The sequence below is a fragment of the Nomascus leucogenys genome, chromosome 3, assembly GCF_006542625.1.
Source record: "Nomascus leucogenys isolate Asia chromosome 3, Asia_NLE_v1, whole genome shotgun sequence".
Taxonomy (NCBI): domain Eukaryota; kingdom Metazoa; phylum Chordata; class Mammalia; order Primates; family Hylobatidae; genus Nomascus; species Nomascus leucogenys.
The window spans coordinates 127,995,921-128,018,914 of record NC_044383.1 but is presented as its reverse complement, the minus strand read 5'-3'; positions in this window follow the sequence as shown (position 1 = coordinate 128,018,914).

Genomic DNA, 22,994 nt, shown 5'->3' with positions numbered 1-22,994 from the left:
TCTTTCGGAAATGCCCTGCCCAGAGAGGAGGAATCTTGAGAGGCAGTCTGGCTACAGTGGTTTTGCCCATTTGCGGTGGGCTTTGCCTAGTTTGAACTTCCTGGCAGTTTTGTTTACATTGTGAGGAGAAAACTACCTACTTAAGCCTCAGTAATGGTGGATGCCCCTCTCCCCACCAAGTCTGAGCATCCCAGGTTGACTTCAGATTGCTGTGCTGGCAGTGAGAATTTCAAGCCAGTGCATCTTAGCTTGCTGGGCTCTGTGGGGGTGGGGTCCGCTGAGCTTGACCACTTGGTTACCTGGTTTCAGCCCCCTTTCCAGGGGAGTGAATGGTTCTGTCTCACTGGTGTTCCAGGCACCATTGGGGTATGAAGAAAAAAAAAAAAAACTGCAGCTAGCTTTGTGTCTGCCCAAATGGCTGCCCAGTTTTGTGTTTGAAACCCAGGGTCCTGGTGGCATAGGCAACCGAGGGCATCTCCTGGTCTGCAGGTTATGAAGACTGTGGGAAAAGCATAGTATCTGGGCTGGAGTGCACTGTTCCTCACGGCACAGTCCCTCATGGCTTCCCTTGGCTAGGGGATGGAGTTCCCTGATAACTTGCGCTTCCCGGTGAGGCAACATACCTCCTGCTTTGTCTCGCCCTCCGTGAGCTGCACCCACTGTCTAAGCAGTCTCAATGAGATGAGCCAGGCATCTCAGTTGGAAATGCAGAAATCACCCATCGTCTGCATTGATCTCACTGGGAGCTGCAGACCGGAGCTGTTCCTATTTGGCCTACTTTGTTCTTAATTCCTTCTAGCAAAATTTTTTTCTTTTTTATTGCTTATCTCTATAAGTCCCTGTATTAGTCCATTTTCATGCTGCTAATAAAGACATACCTGAGACTGGGTAATTTACAAAAGAAAGAGGTTTAATTTGGCTTACAGTTCTATGTGGCTGGAAAAGCCTCACATTCATGGCAGAAGGCAAGAAAGAGCAAGTCACATCTTACATAGATGGCAGCAGGTAAAGACAGAGAGCTTGTGCAGGGGAACTCCTCTTTTTAAAACTATCAGATCTTTGGAGACTTATTCAATATCATGAGAACAGTGTGGGAAACACTTGCCTCTAGGATCCAATTACCTTCCACCAGGTCCCTTCTACAACACATGGGAATTCAAGATGAGATTTGGGTGGGGACACAGCCAAACTGTATTAGTCCCCTTTAGGTATTTGCTTTTTTACTATCTTTCATTTCTCTTTTCATTTCATTCATATGTTCTTTTATATCCGTGAACATTTTTATAAGATTGATACTACATGTTTTGGTCTTTTTCTACTGATTACATCATGTTTGTCATTTCTGGTTCCCATATTGCTCCTAGGTGTGAATCTTATTTTCCTGCTTTTTATTTATTTCCTGGTAACTTTTGGCAGTATGCAAAATGTTGTAATTTTACATAGTTGATAGTTGGCTTTTGTTGTGTTTCTTTAAAAACAATTGTATTATGGCACAAGATAAAGTTACTTGTGAATCTGTTGGCACTTTTAAGGCTTGCTTTTGATATTAAATGTAGCATATCCAGAAAATTATTTGTCAAGGGCTAATTTAATTCCACTAATAAAGTATGAATCTTCCGTAGAGGAATGGCTTTCCCATAACACTCTGCCAACTTTGCATATCTCCCCATAGATCATGCAGGCAAAGGCTGGAACTTCAGTTCATTTGAAATTTGGCAGAATGCCTTGTGATTCTTCCAGCAAATGAGAGGATGGGAGGCCTATGAGGAGCTCCTAAGTACTATCACCTACTCCCCTCCCCATCTTCTCTGGGTGGCTGTCTTGAGAGAGGGTTTCTCATTGTCTCCTAAGCTCTGATGGGTCATGAGGCTTTCTGCCTTGGACATTTTAGGTTGCAGCTGCAGACTATAAAACTTCTTGGCTATAGTCTACAGTTTGCTATTCAGCCATGGGGTACCATGCAGCTCATAATATTGTTACAAAGCTCCTTTTATTTCATTGCAGCTTTTTTTTTTTTTTTTTTTTTTTTTTTGTCAGTGGGGCAGGAACTATGGAGAGCTGGCATTTTGGCTACTCTTCATTTCACTCTCCACATAAGTAATAAACTATATGAATCCAAATGTGGCTCATTTTATTTTATTGGTAGAGTTAGTAGGACCTTGTCCTTGGCCTTGCCTTGTTTTGCATGTGTTTGGCACCTTCTGAGGACTATCTAAATGCTGTCTTTTGCAAGGTCAACATACTCTTGGCTGGTGGGATCAAGAACTTTTCCCAGCCCTGTGTGAGCTCTAGGAATTGTTCAGACTTTGGATTTCTGATGATTTTTTTCTTAAGTCACATGGAATTTTACCCCATGCATATACAGATCAGTACTCAGCCAAGAATTCCAGGAGATCACCCTGCTCTGGAGTTTTCCCTCTGGGCAGCACCCTCCTCATACTCTGCTACACAAATTCCAGCACCTCAGCATCTCCATATTCCAATCTCTTTCTTCTTAATCTATGAAGACTGCCGTCCTCTTCTTGTGCGCTCTATCCCCATCTGGCACGTGGAAATGGACTCCAGGCAGAAAGCTTAAGGAGAAGCGGTGTATGGACATAACTAAGGAGCAACACACTCTCCCTAATACTCTTTCCTATCAAAAACTGGTTAACTTACTTTATGTTCTATTTTGGCTCAAACAGCAAATCATTTTGATTTACAGTAATTTATTAATATTATTTAAATTGTAAGCTTTGTATTTTTAAAATTATATTCCATTCTTTATAGAGAGTTTTCTTGACTCTCTTCCCATCCCTGTGTGTTTTGACTATTTTAACCAAATGCATCTCATTTACCCTTAGCTCTCATCTTGCATGGCTCAGTATCAGTTCCTGAAGCCCAGTCATTCTTTGTTTTATTTTGGGATAGTCCCATAGACTAGCCCAACTAGCCTACCAAGTAGAATACCGAGTAGTCTTTCTCAAATCTACTCTTGTCCTAATCTATTTCTTATTATTGTCAAAATTTATCTTAATAAGGCAGAGCTTTTACCAAGGATTGCCTTTTAAAAATATGTGTCATGGTAAGCCATGCTTTAGTAGGTGAAGTCCACAAGTCCACATCCTTTAACTTGGCATTTAATTCCTCTGTTTTTCTCACCATGCCTCCCTATTTTTCAAGTACATATTTCACTATATCTTTACACAGGCCTTATTCCAGTTGTTCTCAAATGTAGCCAATGTTCAGGATACCCATGCTGCTGAAGATTGAATCCTAGGTTGCACTCCATAGTTATTGAACCAAAAGCATTGAGGGTGGAACTCACAAATCAGAATCTTTAAACAAAAATATACTTTGGTGATTCTGATATTCTACATATTTAAAAACCAGTGTCGTAAGTGTTCCAACATGAAACAGATATCATATATCCTTTCTTATCTGATTCATTTCACCTGGAGTATCCTCCTCCTTTTCTAGTCAATGAACTCCAATTGAAATTTTAAAATCTAGCCCCTAATTCCCTCATGTTGAAGTTCCAGATATTATGCTAAGTACTGTGCTTACATTCTTTTATTTTATTTTTAAACATTTCTAGAAGATAGAAGCAATTGATACAAAGAAGGCTGTCCAAGATTGTACACTCCAGACAGCCACAATGTCAGGATGTGAACTAAAGGTGTCTAAATCAAAAGTCTTAGTAAGGGCAGATGATATTTTATTGGGACCTACATCAATTATGCAAATCCAAGGCAATGATTTTGTGCTAGCTTTCTTGAACCATGATTTTCTGATCTCTTAGAAAATTTCTCTTTACTAAAATTTGTATCTTTTACATTCGACTTAGTTTCCACTGTTTTGTTTTAGATTGGCTGCTCTGTCACTAAAATCAGCAATGAGGAAAAGAATTACTGACTCAATTTTTCAATCTATAATTGAATTATGATTAATTTGATTACCAAACATATAGATCCATGTCCTTGTATGTATCTAAGATCATACAAAATAAAAAAATCTTGTTATAAGCAATACATTATCATAAATGGCAGGGGCTCAGGAAGAAGAGCCCTGGGAAGGGCAAAGGGCCCTGGAAGGTGAATGATTCAGTTTCTCAGTGTATAAGGTAAATGAAAATGGTTTTTATTCATGCATCAAGGGCAGAGAAACCATTTTTCCCTTACCTTTTTTCTTAGATACATATTGAATCTGAGTCCTTGCTCTAAATTTTGGAATAGAAATCGATCTCTCTAGGGTTTAAGCCCAGTCTCCATTTTCCCTGAGTAGGGCTTTCTAGGGGTATTTACTCAATTCTGGGGTTGGGGTTCATCCTGTTTTTTTTTTTTTTTTTTTTTTTTTTTTTTTTTGGAAACGGAGTCTCGCTCTGTCGCCCAGGCTGGAGTGCAGTGGCGCAATCTCGGCTCACTGCAAGCTCCGCCTCCCGGGTTCACGCCATTCTCCTGCCTCAGCCTCTCTGAGTAGCTGGAACTACAGGCGCCTGCCACCACACCCGGCTAATTTTTTGTATTTTTAGTAGAGACGGGGTTTCACCGTGGTCTCGATCTCCTGACCTCGTGATCCGCCTGCCTCGGCCTCCCAAAGTGCTGGGATTACAAGCATGAGCCACTGCTCCCGGCCCATCCTGTTTAAGTAAGTCTTTGTTTTCTTATAGCCATAAAAATTCTTAGACTTCTATATATTCCTGTTTGAAGTCACTGGGCCAATTTTCCAGCACTGTCTTAGAAACACATTTCCAGTCATGCTATATTTTCTTAAGATTTGTTTTTATGTTTATACGAGCATTGCCTGTTTCTTAACTGATGAATGAAGCAAACACTTATTTCTGGGAAGCAACAATAACACTAGTACTTGTCCTCCTTGATATTGTCTCATGCAGACTTCTTATATAGCATTCCCCACAAGCATATTATCATCAAAGCAAGCCAGTGAGATACAGAGAGATGATACTTTCATTCCCACATACAAATGCTAAAACCGATATACAGAGATGTCCAAAGATTTGTCCTGGTGGGATACTATTGTGGGGCGGAGTGAGCCGATAACTTAGCTCTCGTGATGTTCTACCCATTAGTATTTCTTTTTTCACTATAAGATTTGACAAATAAATATTTTGAACATGACTGAATCATTCCCCCTGAGAACTAAAGCAGAAGCAAATGAGCTGACCCACCTCCATCTGCATCCCCTCCTTCCCCTGCCGCCTCAATATCTTAACCCACTGTGTGAAGAAAGTGAATAGAAACTAATCAGGAAACAAATATGTAGCCCCATGAAAGCATCTTGAAAATAAAATTCACATAATGATTCTGGGAAACAAATGTTTTATTTTCATAGATAGAAGAAACTTTATCTAGATTGAAATTAGAGAATAATGTTAGATAAAAGAACCAGAATAAAGTAATATATTCATTTTATCTCCCAAATTAGGATCTGACTAACAACATTTCAGCATTGATGTGAATTTAGTAATTTACTTCGTGGTACCCTGTTATTTTAGGAATTCTTAGGAATCATGTGTATTAGTCTGTGCTCACACTGCTAATAAAGACATACCCAAGACTGGGTAATTTATAAAGGAAATTACATGGCTGGGGATGCCTCACAATCATGGAGGAAGGCAAAGGAGGAGCAAAGTCATGTCTTGCATGGAAGCAGGCGAGAGAGAGAGAGAGAGCACATGTGCAGGGGAACTCCCCTTTATGAAACCATCAGATCTTCTGAGACTTACTGACATGATATATCATAAGAACAGCATGGGAAAACATACCTTCATGATTCTATTACCTCCCACCATGTCCCTCCCACAACACACAGGAATTATGGGAGCTACAATTCAAGATGTTATTTGGGTGGGGATGCAACCAAACCATATAATTCCGTCTCTGGCCCCTCTGAAATCTCATGCCCTCACATTTCAAGACCAACCATACTTTCCTAACAGTCTCCCAAAGTCTTAACTCATTTCAGCATTAACTCAAAAGTCCAGAGTCCAAAGTCTCATCTGAGACAAGACAAGTCCTTCTGCCTATGAGTCTGTAAAATCAAAAGCAAGTTAGTTACTTCCCACATAAAATGGGGATACAGGCATTGGGTAAATACAGCCACTCCAAATGGGAGAAATTGTCCAAAACCAAAGGGCTACAGGCCCCATGAAGGCCAGAATCCAATAGGGCAGTCATCAAACCTTACAGTTCCAAAATTATCTCTTTTGACTCCTATCTCATCCAGGTCACGCTGATGCAAGAGGTGAGTTCCCATGGTCTAGGGCAGCTCTGTCTCTGTGGCTTTGCAGGTTAGATCCCCCCTCCTGGCTGCTTTCACAAGTTGGTGCTGAGCGTCTGTGGCTTTTCAGGCACATGGTGCAAGCTGTTAATGGATCTACCATTCTGGGGTCTGGAGGATGGTGGCCTTCTTCTCATAGCTCTGCTAGGCAGTGCCCCAGTTGGGACTCTGTGTGGGGGCTTTTACCCCAAATTTTGCTTCTGCACTGCCCTAGCAGATGTTCTTCATGAAGTTCCCACTCTTGCACTACACCTCTGCCTGGATATCCAGGAGTTTCTATACATCCTTGGAAATCTAGGCAGAGGTTCTCAAACCTCAATTCTTGACTTCTGTGCACTCGCAGGCCCAACACCACATGCAACTATGGGAGCTACTATTCAAGATGAGATTTGGGTGGGGACACAGCCAAACTATATCATCATGAAATAAATTAATTCACTGGTGATTGTACAGCAGATAGGAGTCAATCATTTTTACTAATTAAATCTACTAATTGATAATATGGAAAAAATATCAGACTTGTGAAAATCACAATACGATAAATGGCTAATTTTGTTAGAACACGGTATGTTTTTCTTGTTTTGAAGTGTTGTACAAAATTAGAGGGTATTTGATGAAGAGGAAAGTGTAGTTGTGTATTTATCTTTTCTTTGAATGTTCCCCTACTTCTTCTTTTGGTATCTTATAGCACTTTGTACAATCTTGAAGCACATGTAACAAATTATATTACTCTATAGTTACTTATAGTTCTTTCTACATTCTTACTGAATGCAAACTCTTTTGGCTGGTAATACTTTGCTCACTGTCTGGTTAAAACATATTTGCATATTGAAAATTTATTAAAAATAAAGAATAATAAAAACTTTCTCAAATTCCTTTCTTCGGAGCCTTAACCTCATAGGATTTTCTAAGAAGAAGCAGAAATTTGACAGAACAATTGTGTAAATTTTGCATGATTACAGGATAGAATCAGTCAAGTGTTGCTACCTAGTATCCTTCTGTAGGATGGAGACAGCTTGAAAAATTGTTTTCCTTGCTTTTCTAAAATGTGGCTTTTACTTTTTAATGTTTAAGTATTGTTAGTAAAGTTTTTCTCTCGAATTTTCATTGTAGCTTTTGAAATATGTTTCATTAAATGTTACTCAAGTTAACCTGAGACGTGTGATGAAGTTGGGGTGGATGAGGGATTCAAAGAAAACGTTTTAATATTCTATAGAACTATAGAAGTAGAATTCTACATAGAAATGTATGGAATTCTGTATAGAAATATGTGGCCTTGCACAAGGTTGGTAGTACACACTACTTTATAAAATATTTCTTTTGATTCTTTTACCAGCAATGAATTTTTACAGGTGTATCAAGGATGTTTATCTTAATAATCTGTAATAAAATGTACATGTACTCACTACTTCTTTACCAGCTGAAACCCAAGGGATAAGTTTAAATGCTAAAGAAATTAGCTTTGAAAGTGTAGCACAAGCAAAGCAAATATTAGTCAAATTGGAGTATTAGAAAAGGCTCAATGAAGAAGCTCAGATCTTCATAGGAGATGTGGCAAGAAGTAAGATACAAAGTTCACCTACTTCATAATCTTACTGCTGGCCTGGCTTGGATACCTACAAGCATTTCATTTGTCATTAGCTTTCCTGTCTTAGTATTTATTCTCATTTCTTGAGAAGAGACCATATCTTATAATGACACTAAAGCTGCTTTTCCTCTCATGGAATCAGTTTTAACAATAGCACATCTCTTTTGCAATCACTGAGTGGCAAGGCAAGACCGCCCTCCATTCTGATGCTGTCTCAAAATGTTCTTCTGCATTCTGCTAGCGCCAGGTTCATCTCAAGCCTCTGCTCACTCATTGTGTTGCTCTTAGCATTATATCTGCTGCATGGCTATGAAGAGATAATATCAAGTAATGAATATGTATTCTAAAAATACAAGCAAAAAAAGTAAGATTGTCTTTTTATTAGAGTAGAATCTATTGAATCAAATTTACACTTGTCAAAAGATTCCAAATGGGTTTTGAAATGCCATGTCAGAAGAGCTTTCCAAGTATAACTGAAGCCATTTAGTAGCTGGAAAGGCAAGAAATATCAGCCAAGGTCAAAAAACTTGAGAGAATTACATTTTATCTTTTGCTTTTCATGTGAACAGTGATTCACCCATCAGATACTCTGAAAGAGGCTGTATTGTGTATGACTCTTAGGTTAGTTGATATTATCTGACTTCATATTAATTTCCTTGTTTGCTGAAATCAACTGGACAAAACATCTTTCTGTTTAAAGCTGCAAAATGCTATCTAAATCCTATGTATATTTATGAATACGTCATCTCGGCTAGATCCATGAATAGAGAGTTGTGAATTTGTGTTATTTTTTAAAATTTTCTTTTTGAAGTGAAGCTCTTGGCATTAGTGAAATTTCGAAGAGTTCCTATATCAATCAATGTCATGGTAGGAAACATATGGCATACACAATTTGGGACACTTTGAGCAGTTATAAATAGGGGACTATTTATAAGTTGTGGATAGAATGTAGGGAAATCATGTTGAACAGCACAATATCTTTGGGCTTGTACCAAATAAAGCACTAATCCCCCAAGCCTGGAAGTGGCAAGGAGGGGAGGCACCCAGAATTAGAAACAGAGACCTGTGCAGAGAGGGCTACCTGCAATCTGAAGGTTGCAGCTGTGACCTTCAGATGAGAGATCCCACAGTGATCTCTTCCCCTCTTCACAAGGTGGGGAGTGGAGTATAAATATTCTGATCTCATTATCCTTCCACCTTTTGTTCTCTTGCTCATACCCTAATTGGCAGAACCCAGGAATCCAATGGGCAAAGAAGCTTGTGATGCTTTCAGCCATTTAGAATTGTCTCCAGGGCATTGAGAAAGATAGAGGAAGGTGGGAAATGAAGAAAAAAATAAGTATGTGTGTGTGTGTATATATAATATATATAATTATATATTTTATATGTATATAAAATTTTATATATATATATATAGCTCAGTTCCACCACTATAACAAGGTTAAGTTTTACCCTGTTGACTCTCCTTTTTGTAAAGTTGAGATGTGTATGTGTCCTTGTAACTTTCACATATTTATTCCAATTCTAATTCCTAGATCTCCAGAGTATGATTTGATATGCCTTAAATATTTTAGTGTACTCATTATTTTTCTTCTAATATTTATCTTTAGACTTAACTCTCCCAGTTTTCTCAAGAGTTTCTCGGCCGGGCGTGGTGGCTCACGCTTGTAATCCCGGCACTTTGGGAGGCTGAGGCGGGTGGATCACGAGGTCAGGAGATGGAGACCACGGTGAAACCCCGTCTCTATTAAAAATACAAAAAAAAAAATTAGCTGGGAGTGGTGGAGGGCGCCTGTAGTGTCTCAGCTACTCAGAGAGGCTGAGGCAGGAGAATGGCGTGAACCCGGGAGGCGGAGCTTGCAGTGAGCCGAGATCGGGCCACTGCACTCCAGCCTGGGCGACAGAGCAAGACTCCATCTCAAAAAAAAAAAGAATTTCTCATATAACATCTTACCTGGTGGTTTAGATTCTAAAGATAGCAAGTGGTTGGAAGTGAGCCTAGTTAAAATAAGATAAAATTACACTTGAAAATTCTTTAACTTATGTTTACAACATGTACACATCTCTTAGTGTGTGAGATATTAAATTGAAGGCCCATGACAAAAACAACAAAAGTAAAGTTTATACCCAGATGTCTGGGCATTCAATCTATTTTTCCTAAGTTCAAATGCATAGTGGTGAATGAAGAATGAATGGGAAAGTCTAAAGTGTTCCTAATTGCCCACAGGGTTTACTTCTATATGTTTTAATATCAAACTCATGGCCTTCAAAAGAAACCAACCCTGATGATTTTAGTTTTGAACTTCTAGTCTGCAAAACTGTGAAAAAAATATACTTTTGCTATTTAAACCAGCCAGTCTGTGGTACATTTTTATGGCAGCCCTAGCAAATAAATACATGGGTTAACTAAAAATAAAAGCATATTTTTGCAGTGATATATTATTTGTTTCTTCAAAATTTGGTGCCTCAGAGATGCAGAAAAGTTATGTTCTACGTAGAGTGCAGCATGCTATTTAAAGAAATAAGATATATGTCTGTTGATTGTCTTCACAGAGAAAAAGACAAAATATCAAGATGATGTCAAGTTTGGACATATCCATATGCATATTTAACCTCATTTTGCATAGGTACATATAAATATATTTATATATGTTATATATGATATATCTAGATAATGATGGTCATTTGTTATCTCATATATTATGTATGTATATAAGTATCCATAATTAACACAAAATTTAAATTGCACACAAGAAAATTGGAAAAATAGAAAGAAGAGTGACAGAAAGGCAGTTAAATAGGAAAGAAACAACAAGATATTTATTGATGGCCTATCCTCAGACAGTATGTTAAGTGCTTTCACATACATTACTACATTTACTACTTAAAATAGTTGCTAGGTTTCATGTTGTCATTTTTACAAATGGGGGAATTAAATCTCAGAAAAAGATAAGTAACTCATCAAAATCTTATAGCTATTATATATCAGAGCTGGGATTTGAATGTAACTCATCAGCTTTAAATAAGTGTATAAGAGTTATCACAATGGACTATATAATTAATTGCTCAATGAATAATTTATTTTCCTGTGGCTTCCCTGTTTTCTGTGAAAGCAAATAGTTGCACAACAACATTAGGTTAAAACAAACTCAGACTTTCTTTTAATTCATTTTAATTATTAATAGACAACAGGAAACCAATTGAGGCTCCTAATAAGTTACTGTGTATTAAACCATGGTTGAAAACTTCAAGATAAGGTGTGATTCTTAGAAGCAGCAAAATAAAAAACAGATTGTGTTAGGTTACATTTTATATTATCTGCTGTGACAGTTACAGAAATACTAGTAAAAGGTCAATCAAATCAAGTCTTGTTGTGGTTGTTAAAATGAATAAACTTATAATAGATGTAGTAAGAAATTTTTATATCTAGAGAAACATAGGAATTAAGTTTAATATACACCGTCATCATTAAACATCTATGAAATATGTTTTTGAATTACAATAATAAGAGTAATGTACATTCTTAAAATATTTTGGACAAAGGAATAGTACAATAGTAAAGTTTCTTTTCCCTCTTGGGTAATCACTATGTAGAAGCAATATGATGTGTTCCAGTGAATCCCCTAAATTTCCAGAAGGAACAAAGTCATTTACCTCTTATCTTCATTAGGTAGCAGCACATTATAGCATCACGAACACTAAGGTCCAATAATCAATGGCTCCTGCCAGTATAGTAACTCCTTTATTTGTCTGCCAGTCTACCAGCATGAAGATCCCAAAATGACCATGCAGCTGCTCAGTTTTGGATTTGGTGGAACCTTTAACAAGGATGCTGGTAGAATAGCTTTCCCCACTCCTACTCCAGGAATTAGGACCTTTAGTCCAGAAAAGCCTAAAGTTGTAGTAATTAAATCACTAATTCTTCCACAGATAACTGCAAATTATAATTAGAAATACTTATCCAAATTTCACCATTTCAGTCCCAGACTCATGTTTTCTAACTGCTAAGTACACAGTCTTATATAATGGCCATTAGTTAAATAATATACTTTACCTTGAAGCCTTGAAGGACAATGTCCCAATCTCAGAGATGTCACTTCCAAGTTGGTGCTTAGCTCTGCCCTCAGGAGACCACATGATATATGGTAGAAACAGTACATTTCTTGGTTGTCATTGTCACTCCTCCCCCTTTCTTGGTCCTAGGAGATGTTTTTCAAGATTTATGAACCTTTGAGTGGTGGTGCTTTGCAAGGTGCTGTGGGAAAGATAAAGAGTTCTATGCCAAGAATAATTCAAAGTTTTATCCCTCTCTATTGGCTGATTATGAGGAACTTCCTTAAAATGTAGGTGTAAGCTAACAGGTGCTGACATGACAGAGGTAAGAAGGCAGTCTTGTGCCCTTAGAACATCTCATGCCTTACCTTGAATATGCCATTTCAATTATATAATTTGGTTGATCTGAACGTAACCAGCTTATTAAAAGTGGTGCTAGTTACATTATCACTTAACATCTTTTATGGTCAGGATATCAGCCTTTGCTAGGGCCATATAACATGCAGCAGTTGCTTTGCTAATGGTGAGTAGATCTCTGTTGCAGACAGCTTTGCTCCAGGATCTTGGAGATCCATGATGCAACTCCCTATATAAGGCTTGTCAGAAACTGCACATGAGTTCTTATCTAACACAAATAACTTTAGAGCCAGGAGATCTTCTGGGTTACATGTATCAAGGGACAGGTGTGCTTGTATTGTGTTTTGAACATGTTAGAGAGATTCTTTTTGCTGTGGGCTCCACTCAAAACTTATATCCATTCAAGTCATCCAAGAAATGAGATGGAGCAGTATTTCAAGGTGTTGAAGGTGCAATTTCCAAAGTCTAAAGAGGTCTACTAAATGCTCTATTGCTTTTTTAATTGTAGGTGTTTCAAAGTGCAATCTTTTCTCATTTCCCATGGATGATATGGTAGCTTTTAAAAAGCTGCAACTTTTTTTGCTATTCCTTTCATTTAGAGATTGAATCAAATTGTCTTTCTTTTGAATTTGAGCTGCCCTTAGTTACTTATTTAATCAATGTAATGCAGCAGAAAGATGGGGCTTTTGACGCCAAGTGATAAGTAGCCTTGTAGTTTTTTTCCCAGGCCTCTTGAGACAACCGCTATTGGAATCTAGCTGACATGTTATGAGAAATCCCAAGAAGCCTCAAGGAGAGCTCCATGTGAAAAGGAACCAAAATCTATAGCTGACAATTGCAGCTGAGTTCACAGTCAATCAGCAGCCTAAACTTGATAGCCATGTGAGTGAGCTTCCAGCCCAAGGTGATGCTACATGGAGCAGAGATGAGCTGTTCTGGTTATTTCCTGCCCGAATTTCATATTCATGAACAAAATAAATGATGGTTGTTTTTCCAAGTTAAAAAGTGGTTTAATATGCAGCAATGGATAATTGGAACAGAGAGAATGTCTTAGCATGTCTCATGGCACAGGACTGCTAAATATTTCAACAATGTGGCAGGCACTTGAATGCTTTTAGGATTTATTTGCCACTGTCTGCTACACATGTGGCTTCATGATGTAAAGAATACATGAAAGTTTCTGCTTACACTTCTGATTAATGTGATGTCATGTGTATCATGGACCAATGTGATGTTTTGCAGAATGTCATACAGTCCAACTGGGAAAGTACAGTATCTTAAGGAATTAACTAAAAATTAACTAAAATTAACATTTTCTGTTAGGACCCTGGAGACTGTATCTGGGAACAGATCTTGGGAATATGGAAATGGAGAGGGCAGAATATAACAGTGGATACTAGTAAGTTTTTTTTTTTTTTAACTATAAAGCCACTCTTACAGACCTCATGATTTAATAGCCTACCATTGATACCTGGAGATGGTCCTCATACATTGATGGGATCACATCTTGAAGCTTGGATCAAACAATGGCCTATGGTAAAAATATGGAGGTGCTGAAATATACAATCATACATAGTAAAATAATTCATTTACAAATAATTTAAAATAAGGCAAAACTAAGTAAATAGTGATTAAGTGTATAATTCTTGAAACTAATAGAGTTGGATATATGGACATTTAATTTTCTTTTTTTAAAAATTATTTTAGTCTATGTCCTTTTGGTACTGTTCCTTTATCTGCAATGTTAGAATAAACCAATTTTTGCTCTTATGCAATTTTCCAAAGAGATCCTTCCTTTGATTTTTTAGAATATTTCACTCTGCAAAGTAGTAAAGAAAAGGTGTTAGTATTCTGTAGGCTTTAGAATGGTTCATAAGAAAGAAATACATATTCAATGCAGTCATGGTTTTGTTTCATTTCCTATTATGTCTGCATTTGGATCTAAAAATTTAATGTTATTCTATATTCAAATTCTTCAGTAAATGATGAGAGAATTCTCCTTTCCATGCATTATTTGTACATGGAAATATATTGAAAATTATTTTTAAAACCAGGCATTAAGTTGAAAGAAATGGAAATGGAAATTAGCAGACTAAAGGAAAAGAGAAACCTAAAACCAGGAAGACATCCAGGAACAAAGTCTTTCTTTAGTTAGACATCTAAAGCATTCATTCATTCATCCATCATTTAGTCATTCATATAGTCATATATTTTTTCAATAAATACTTATTGGACATCTCCCAGACACTGAAGATTTACCAGTGAACAAAATCTACATGCTCCCTCCTTTCATAAAGCTATAGTCTAGCAAAAAGAAATATATTAAAAAGTTACAAAATGAATTATTTTGTTAGAATTGTGTAAGTGTTATAAGAAGTGCAAAGAGAGCAACAGAATTTTAAGCAATCTTCCTACTTCTACCATTGCCCTCCAATAATTCTTATAGTCTTTTCATACCACACCGCACACGTGTGATCCTTTAAGATATGTCATACCTCTGCTCAGAATCTTACAATAGCTTTCAGTCTCACTTAAAGAAAATCCTGTTTTGATTAGGTGTTGCAGAGTAACAAACCACCCCAAAACATAGTGGCTTAAAATAACAATTTATTACGTCAAGGGTTGTGGGATTGGCTGCATTCAGATGTGTGGTTCTTACTTAAGGTCTTTCATGTGATTGCAGTCAAATGCAGCTAGGGCTGAATTCATAAGGCTTGCTGAGTTCATGGAACTGGACATCCAAGGTGATTCTTCATTTACAGATCTGGTGACTTAGCTGTGATAGCTAAAGCAGTTGAGGGCTGGCTATGTTCTCTCCCAACATGTGGCTTTCCTCTTGGCTAGCTTGGACTTTCTCAGAATATGAAAATCTCAAGGTAGACTTCTTACATGTGGTTAGCTTCTCCGAGAGTGAGCATTCCCAGAGACACAGGTAGATGCAGTATTTTTTATAATTAAGTAGTGAATGCCATACTACTAGTTACACAGGGCCAGGCTAGGTTCAGTGCAGAGGGGAGCTTCACAAAAATGTGATTACTGGGAAGGATGGTTCAATTTGGAACTAACTTCTACAAATTCGAAACCCTTTAAATGATGGTCTTGAAATTTTTGGTTTCACTGTTACTGAAACACCATGGGTTCTGCCTAGGTGGTGCTGCTCACCACACAGAAAACCAATCACTGAGACAATGATTATTGCCAAGGAAGAAGGCTTTAATCAGGTGCTGAAGCCAAGGAGGTGGGAGATCAGTCTCAAATCCATCTTCCTGACAGACTAAACCTGACAGGTTTATATAACAGGGAAGAAATTTGGGAGGGGTAATGAAGAAATCATGATGAATAAGGGGCCTGGTAACTCGTTGTCTAGATGCGATGATCTGGTGAGTTTCAGTTCTTTAATACTTTTTAAGAGGCCTGATGGTCCTTTCCTGAGGAAGAAACTCAGATAAAACAAATGTAAGTTTCAAGCTTTAAGACCAGAAGGGTCAATTTATATGTTTATCAGGGGGGAAAAAACAAACAAAAACAAAACAAAAAACCACGAAGCAGTCTGTGGAACTATTAGGTTGGTTTTAACACTTCCCCATTACCTCTCTGTCTTAATTCTGTGCTCTTCCTCCCTTGATCATTAAATTCATCCATCCTGGCCTCCTTATTGTTCCTTGAAAATGCTAGGTTGACTCACATCTCAAGGAACTTTGCGCTGTGGTTTTCTTCTTTTAAGAACACTCTCTCCCAGATGTCCACATGACATTTTCCCTCATTTAAATATTTTTGCTTAAAAAGTCACCTTCTCAGTGAGATATTCTCTGATTACCCTATTTAAAGTAGTTACCAGTACTGCCAAACCATGTTCCTCCTATGGCATTTTGGTCTTCATTTTTAGCTTCATTTCATTCTATTTAATGAGCATGATGTATTATGCATTTTTAAATAAAATTTTTGAAGTACCGTATACATATGACAGTCACAATCTATAAATATACAGCTCAATGAGTACACCAAAGTGAACCAACGCTTATAATCAGAACCCAGAACAATTAACAAAGTATTATTACCACCCCAAAATCTTAATTATCCCCTTCTAGTCACTGCCATGCCAGCCAATGGTAACCACTATCCTGATTTCTAATACTATAGACTAGGTTTTTTCTACCTTTAAACTCTATATAAGTGAAATAAGACATAAGATTCATATTTTCTTATTTTTGTATTCAAATATTATACTTGTGAGATTCATTACTATTGATGCAGTTGTACTCTGTTCAATTTCATTGTTGTGTGGTGTTCCATTGTATAAATTCATGACAATGTATCCATTCTAATAAGCATTTGGAATTTTTCCAGTGTGGGGCCAATAATATTGCTATCAATGCTGCTATATTTTTTTGATATTTGGTATTATATATTTGTATAAACACTACCATACGTGTATTTGATATTACATCTTTCTGTTTATTATGTATATTCAGGAGTAAAATTGCTGGATTGCTAATATTCTATTTATTTGATTTGGTTATTGTCTGTTTTTCTCTTTCAAGATGTGAGTTTAATGAGTACAGAGGTTTTTGTCTATAATATCTAGAGTTGGGGTAGAGAAGACTTTCTTAGAGAAGCAAATTTGAGTTGAAATTTTAAAGTTAAGTAGATAGTTTATTATATAAGAAGGTTGGAAAAAATCTTTTCTCAAGCAGAAGAAAAAGCCTGTTGAAAAGCTTGGAGGTGGCAGAGTATGTGCATTTGAGAAAATGAAAGACGTGTGTGGTGTTTAGGGAGTGAGGAGGTCAAAAAATGAGAGCATATTTTTAGAAGATTCTAAAGGCTTTTATCAAGTCTTAAAATATTCTCACAGTTTTACTCATTATATTTAAACCAGTGGAAATGTGTTGCTTATAGGATAACTCATAATCATACTTTCATTTGAAACAAAAGCCCTGGCACACAAGTGGAGTTATAAGTGGGGAGATAGAAACTGACTAGGAGAATTTTTAGCAGGGTTAGTAAGAAAACAATCAAGGTTGAAGAGAAAAGATGTTTTGAAAGGTATTTAGCATTTAAACTATTAATTAATTGATCGTGGTGGCTGAGATATTTTTCTAGGATGCTTTAGGCTTTTTTTGGGGGGAAAAAAACAGATTAAGATGTATTTAAGACATTCAAGGGAAGATGCGGACGTATGTATATCTCCAAGGAAGAGTATCAGCTGGAGATATAACATCGGGTGTTATTTGTAATATAGTAAATAAATATGATATCTTATTTGAAAATGCCTAATACCCAAGATCAAGTTTGGAGAATTTTCAATATCTATATTGTGTCTAGGGGAACACAGGCCAGCACATGTGCCTAAGAAAAAAAATGTCCAGAGATGCAGAAGAACAGCTAGGTAAATATAGAAAGGGAATGTTCCAAGGGAGGAAACTCAGTGGCTACCACCATTATCATCACACACTTATCACTATCTGACATTATTTTTGTCCATTTGTTTGATGTTCGTTGTCAGTCTCCCACTTACTAGAATGTAAGCTCCATGAGAATAGGCACTTGCTGCTTCTGTTCACTTCGGCATTCTTAGTGTCTAGTACAGTGGTAGGTACTCACAAGTATTTGTTAAGTTAATGTTAATGAAACAGTTTTCTTATTATGAAATTTCATATTTTCTTATTTTTGTATTCAAATATTATACTTGTGAGATTCATTACTATCGATGCAGTTGTACTCTGCTCAATTTCATTGTTGTATGGTGTTCCACTGTATAAATTCACGACAATATATCCATTATGTCCACCTTCTTATATAATAAACTATCTACTAAACTTTAACATTTCAACTCAAATTTGCTTCTCTAAGAAAGTCTTCTCTACCCCAACTCTAGATATTACAGACAAAAACCTTTGTACTCATGTCCATTCAATTTAGTGATATGGTTGTTTCAGTGACATTTTCAAGAACTGTGCACTAGTTTGCTCTGGCTGCGAGAATAAAATACCACAGGGTGCGTGCCTTAAACAACAGAAATTTATATTCTCATAATTTTGGCCATAGAAATCCCAGATCAAGATGCCAACAGATTCAATTTCTGGTGTGGCCCCTCTTCTGAGCGGGCAGACAGCCACTTTTTTACTGTGTCCTCACATGGCGTTTCTTCTGTGTTTGCATGTAAAAAGTGAGAGAGGGAGCCCTCCTGTGTCTCTTCTAGCAACACGAATCCTGTTATATCAGGGTTCTACCCTTACGACTTTATTTAATCTTAATTACTTCTTTAGGAACACTGTCTCCAAACAGAGCCACACTGAGGAATAGAGCTTCCATATAGGAATTTGGTGGAGACACAAACTTCCATTCCATAACTAGCTGTGTAACAGAGAAGTGGAAACTCAGTTGGGCAGAGTTGGAGTGAATGGTGGGTCAGGAAGCGAAGTTAATGACTTTCCTTATGAGAAGTTTGCCTGAGAAGGCATAGAGTGAGTAAAAGCAACTGTTAAGAGATGTAGATTGAAGGTGGGTTTTGTTCTGTTTGTTTATTTGTTCATTTTATTTATCTAGTAGGAAACATGAGATAAAGATAGCAAAAGAGAGCAAGGACAATAAATAGCATGTGTTTTCTGAGAAGGCTGAGGGGATGAGAGTCAGAGCACAGAGTGCTTGGCTTTAGGTACGAAGACGTGTGTTTTGTAACCGTTAAAATGCAGGAGAAATTGAGTGCAGATACATTGAGGTTTAGAGGTAGAAAGAGTAAGATTTCCCATCTGATATTTCCATTCTTCCTCTATGGAGGAGAAGGCCTGGGCTTCATCCAAGTGTTAAGTGTTACAGATTCAATGGTGACAGAAGGGTTTAATCAAGGAAACATATTAACTTCATAGGAAAACTGCTTTCAAGTGCATGCAATTATGCACTAAAGATGATCTCAATTTGATGCTCTGTTATGTGATTTATTCTCAAGGTATCCAGCTTGGTGAGTAGAGATAAGAGAAAATAGATGGTTTCTACAGAGTTGTTACTTGTGGATTTGTTTTCTTGTTCTTATATGTTGTATTTTGTTTTGAGACAGATTCAGAAAAGAGAGGAACAACTTAATTAGGAAATTAGAGTAGCAGTTAAATATGTCTATAGGGCTCATATAGTTTCTGGGATTTAAAAAACTATCCAGGGTATTAAAAATATCTAGGAAAGAATTTTGCCTTATGTTTCAAAGAGCATAGAAAGGACTAGCTGCATTTTAAAATGTCTTCTCTTTTATTAGCTCATAGCAACCCATCCTTTCCCTTCATAATAATTAGTACTAATTGCAATATATGTATTTATTTGTGTATTTATTTGTTCAATGTTTGTATCTTTTAGCAGAACATGAATCCATAATTGTAGGGATCTGTTCCTCTTATACTGTTGGTGCTCAAGGATTTTATTATGTTGAATGTATGGAGTTCATATGATAACTTCCTCCCGAATATTAGCATAAAGGTTCTGTTCAAGTCCAGAATTTCTTCTTGTTACGTGCTAATTGTTTTCAAATTGGTGTTTAATGAAAAGAGAGTAGGCTTTGGAGTCTAAGTAATCTTATGTAAGTTGCACAGTCTCAGTTTTCTCATTTGTAGAAATGATGCATCAGAAAAGAAAAGGTTGCTATCTAGAGAAGAAATAACAATTGAAATCACACTACATTTCATGGATGATGGATAATTTAATCTAAAATAACGAGGTTATAAAAGATTAGCTCTATGTAGTCTTAGGGAAAAAAGTTGAGAAAAAAGGAGTTTAATTCTGTATAATAAAGAACTAAGAAATTGTGAGCAGTATGTTAGTTCCCAGTAGAGTTGTTTTGGGGAGGCTCAGAAAGACATTTGGCTGGAAGAAATGGAGTCTTGGAATTCTGGTGTCAGACTAGGGCTGTGGAACCTCATAGCTGGTTAAAAACTCCCTTATGGAAGTGATAAAAATAATAAATGATGTGTGATATTTGATTTTAAATAGTTGCTGATGTGTTTTGTAATTTATCTTCCTCATCCAGAGACCTTGATGAGTTTGTTACTATTAGCTTGTGTGTGATTTACTGCCTTAGGTAACTCAGATGAAAAGGTCATGATTTCCTATGGAGCAACATGATGTTGTGAGATGACAGTAGTCACAAGACTGGTGGAGAGACAGCCAGAGTAATACACAAAATTCTAACCAAGAGATTATCACATCAGCTGAATACTGGAATCCAAATACATATTGAGGCCTCTTGAGTTTTCACAATTAGGAGGATGGGATAGGCTCATATTGTTTTACTTGACTACTTAAAGAATAATCCATGTCAGAATGTTTTAGGATACATGGAATTCATAACATCTACATTGTAGGATTTGTTGCCAGGAATAATAGATAATGCCAACACAACTGTTAGCACGTGCAGCAATTTTGTGCAGATTAGAAAAAAAAAAAGCATCCTCTTTTGGTGGATGAATTAGAAAAAGGTACCACTTTGGGATAGATGCATCCTGCTGTAAAGAGCATAACCCTAGCTAGACTATGTAGGTTTCCCTACCTTTGTGGCTGGTCACTTGTGAACAGTCCCAAAACTGCACAATCTTAGCATGGTAGCCTTTGGATAATGTAAATGCCAGGTATAGAGTGGACACACAACAGAAATGGTAACAACTAAAATTACTCTGGATTACATTAGACCGTGATTTAATGCTTATTTCTGGAAATAATAACTGATATGCTGACTGTAAATGATTTTCTATTTTTTCCTGCAATAAATCTAAGTTCAAGTATGTGTATGTGTGTGTATGTACGTGTGTATGTATGTGTGTGTGTATCTATGCATGCGTGTGTATCTTTGCATGCATGTGTGTATAAGCCTGCTTACAAAGTAGATTCATTGTGTTTCTTTGAACTTGCTGATATAAAATACATGTAGAACAGACACTTTGACTCATCTCCACTAACTTCTGCAAATACAAATGCATTCTACTAGAGGTTTTAATAGAGTTCTTTTAGAGAAGAACTCACAAAGTATTTCAGTTTAGTTTTAATTATCACTCTAGGATAGCTTCTCTTCTCTCACTACAATCTGAGCTATAAAGACAGCTCAGACTTCTGGAATTGGGTTGACCTTGAGATCAGGCTTTGAGCTTTGAATGTTTTGTTACAAGCCAACCTCCTGCAGATCTCTCTACAGTGCTATATTGAGTTTTGTGAATAGATCCTCAGATGCAGTTTTGACTTTTGTGCTTCTGTAACCTTGGAGCACACCTGGAGAGGTGCAGCCATGTACTTTTTTTTTTGTCTTGCACCTCTCTACCTGAAATCCACATGTTCTTACTAGTCTATGGTTAACTATCTTAGACATAATGTGGCTACATAAATCCTGTATAGAACTAAAGGTGTTTTAAGTGAAATATTACATGATTTGACATTATGCTTTCCAATTTCTTCTTCTAGAATTTATTTACAATTCTCCTAATTACTTGGTAAACTGAAATTTTTCAGAGTAAAGAATTCAAACAGCTTTCTTAATAGATAGTGCTATAGACTGCATGTTTGTATCCCCACCCCAGATTCATATGTTGTAGCCTAATCCCCACTGTGGTGGTTTTAAGAGGTGGGGCCTGTGGGAGGTGATTACATCGTGAGAGTGGCACCTTCATGAATAGGATTAGTGCCGTTATACAAAGAAATATAAGAGAAATTATTTCTGTCTTAGCCACATGAATATACATTAAAAAGGATGCTGTCTACAAGCCAGGAAGCAGGCCCTCACTAGACATAGACTCTTCTGGAGCCTAGACCTGGGACTTCCCTGCTTCCAGATGTGTGAGAAATAAATGTCTCTTGTTTAAGTCACCAAGCCTATAGTATTTTTGTTATAGCAGCCTGTCCTGTCAAAGATGGATAGCATCAGGCATTATTTATGTTTAACCTTCCTGGGAAGGACATAGATTTAGAAAATGAGTTTTGTAGTCAGTTTTGATGGGAAATATGCTTCTGGCTACATATAAATATGCATCTAAATTCATCTAAATTCTCATCCTGCAAGGTAGTAGAAATGACATTTGTTAATTTAACTTGAATAGTAAATAATGGAATCACACCATTGAAAAACATTAAAAACAAAGCTGACGACAACATTACACAGTTCAAACAAGATAAACAGGTTCTGTGTACATAATAATATGGTGTTATTGCAATTGTTTACCCAGCATTGATTTCCTTTTTATTCTTTCTAACAGAATGCTAACTTGGTTTATGTATCTATCTCTCTCCCACACCATCTATGCCTCAGAGAAATCTTCACAAACTCAGCTTCAAGGATGGTTCAGAGCCTTGGAAACTGCATCTGCCTGGTCAGTGATCAGCTCAAGTATAAGCTTGTGATCCAGTGTTGTCCAGTGAAATGTGAGATTAGTTTTGCCTTTAGGAATGTTTTGTTTAGGCCTTAAGTCAGTGAACCCAGCTCTCTCCCTGTGGCTAAATATGAGCAAGGAGATATAAAGTTACTGGCAGCCATTGTACAATCTAATTTACCCCTGAATCAAACAACCGAAGTCTGACCTGCCTCTGGATTTACTCTCAAGTGAGCTAATGTGTTCTCTCATTGTTAATCAAGTTCAGTTCACTGGGATAAACACTAAAGGAATGATAGTAAAAACATTGTCACCCAAATCTATGCAGAGATAAAAACTGATAAACATTATGAAAGCAAAACTAGATTTGAGGAGGGAATTTA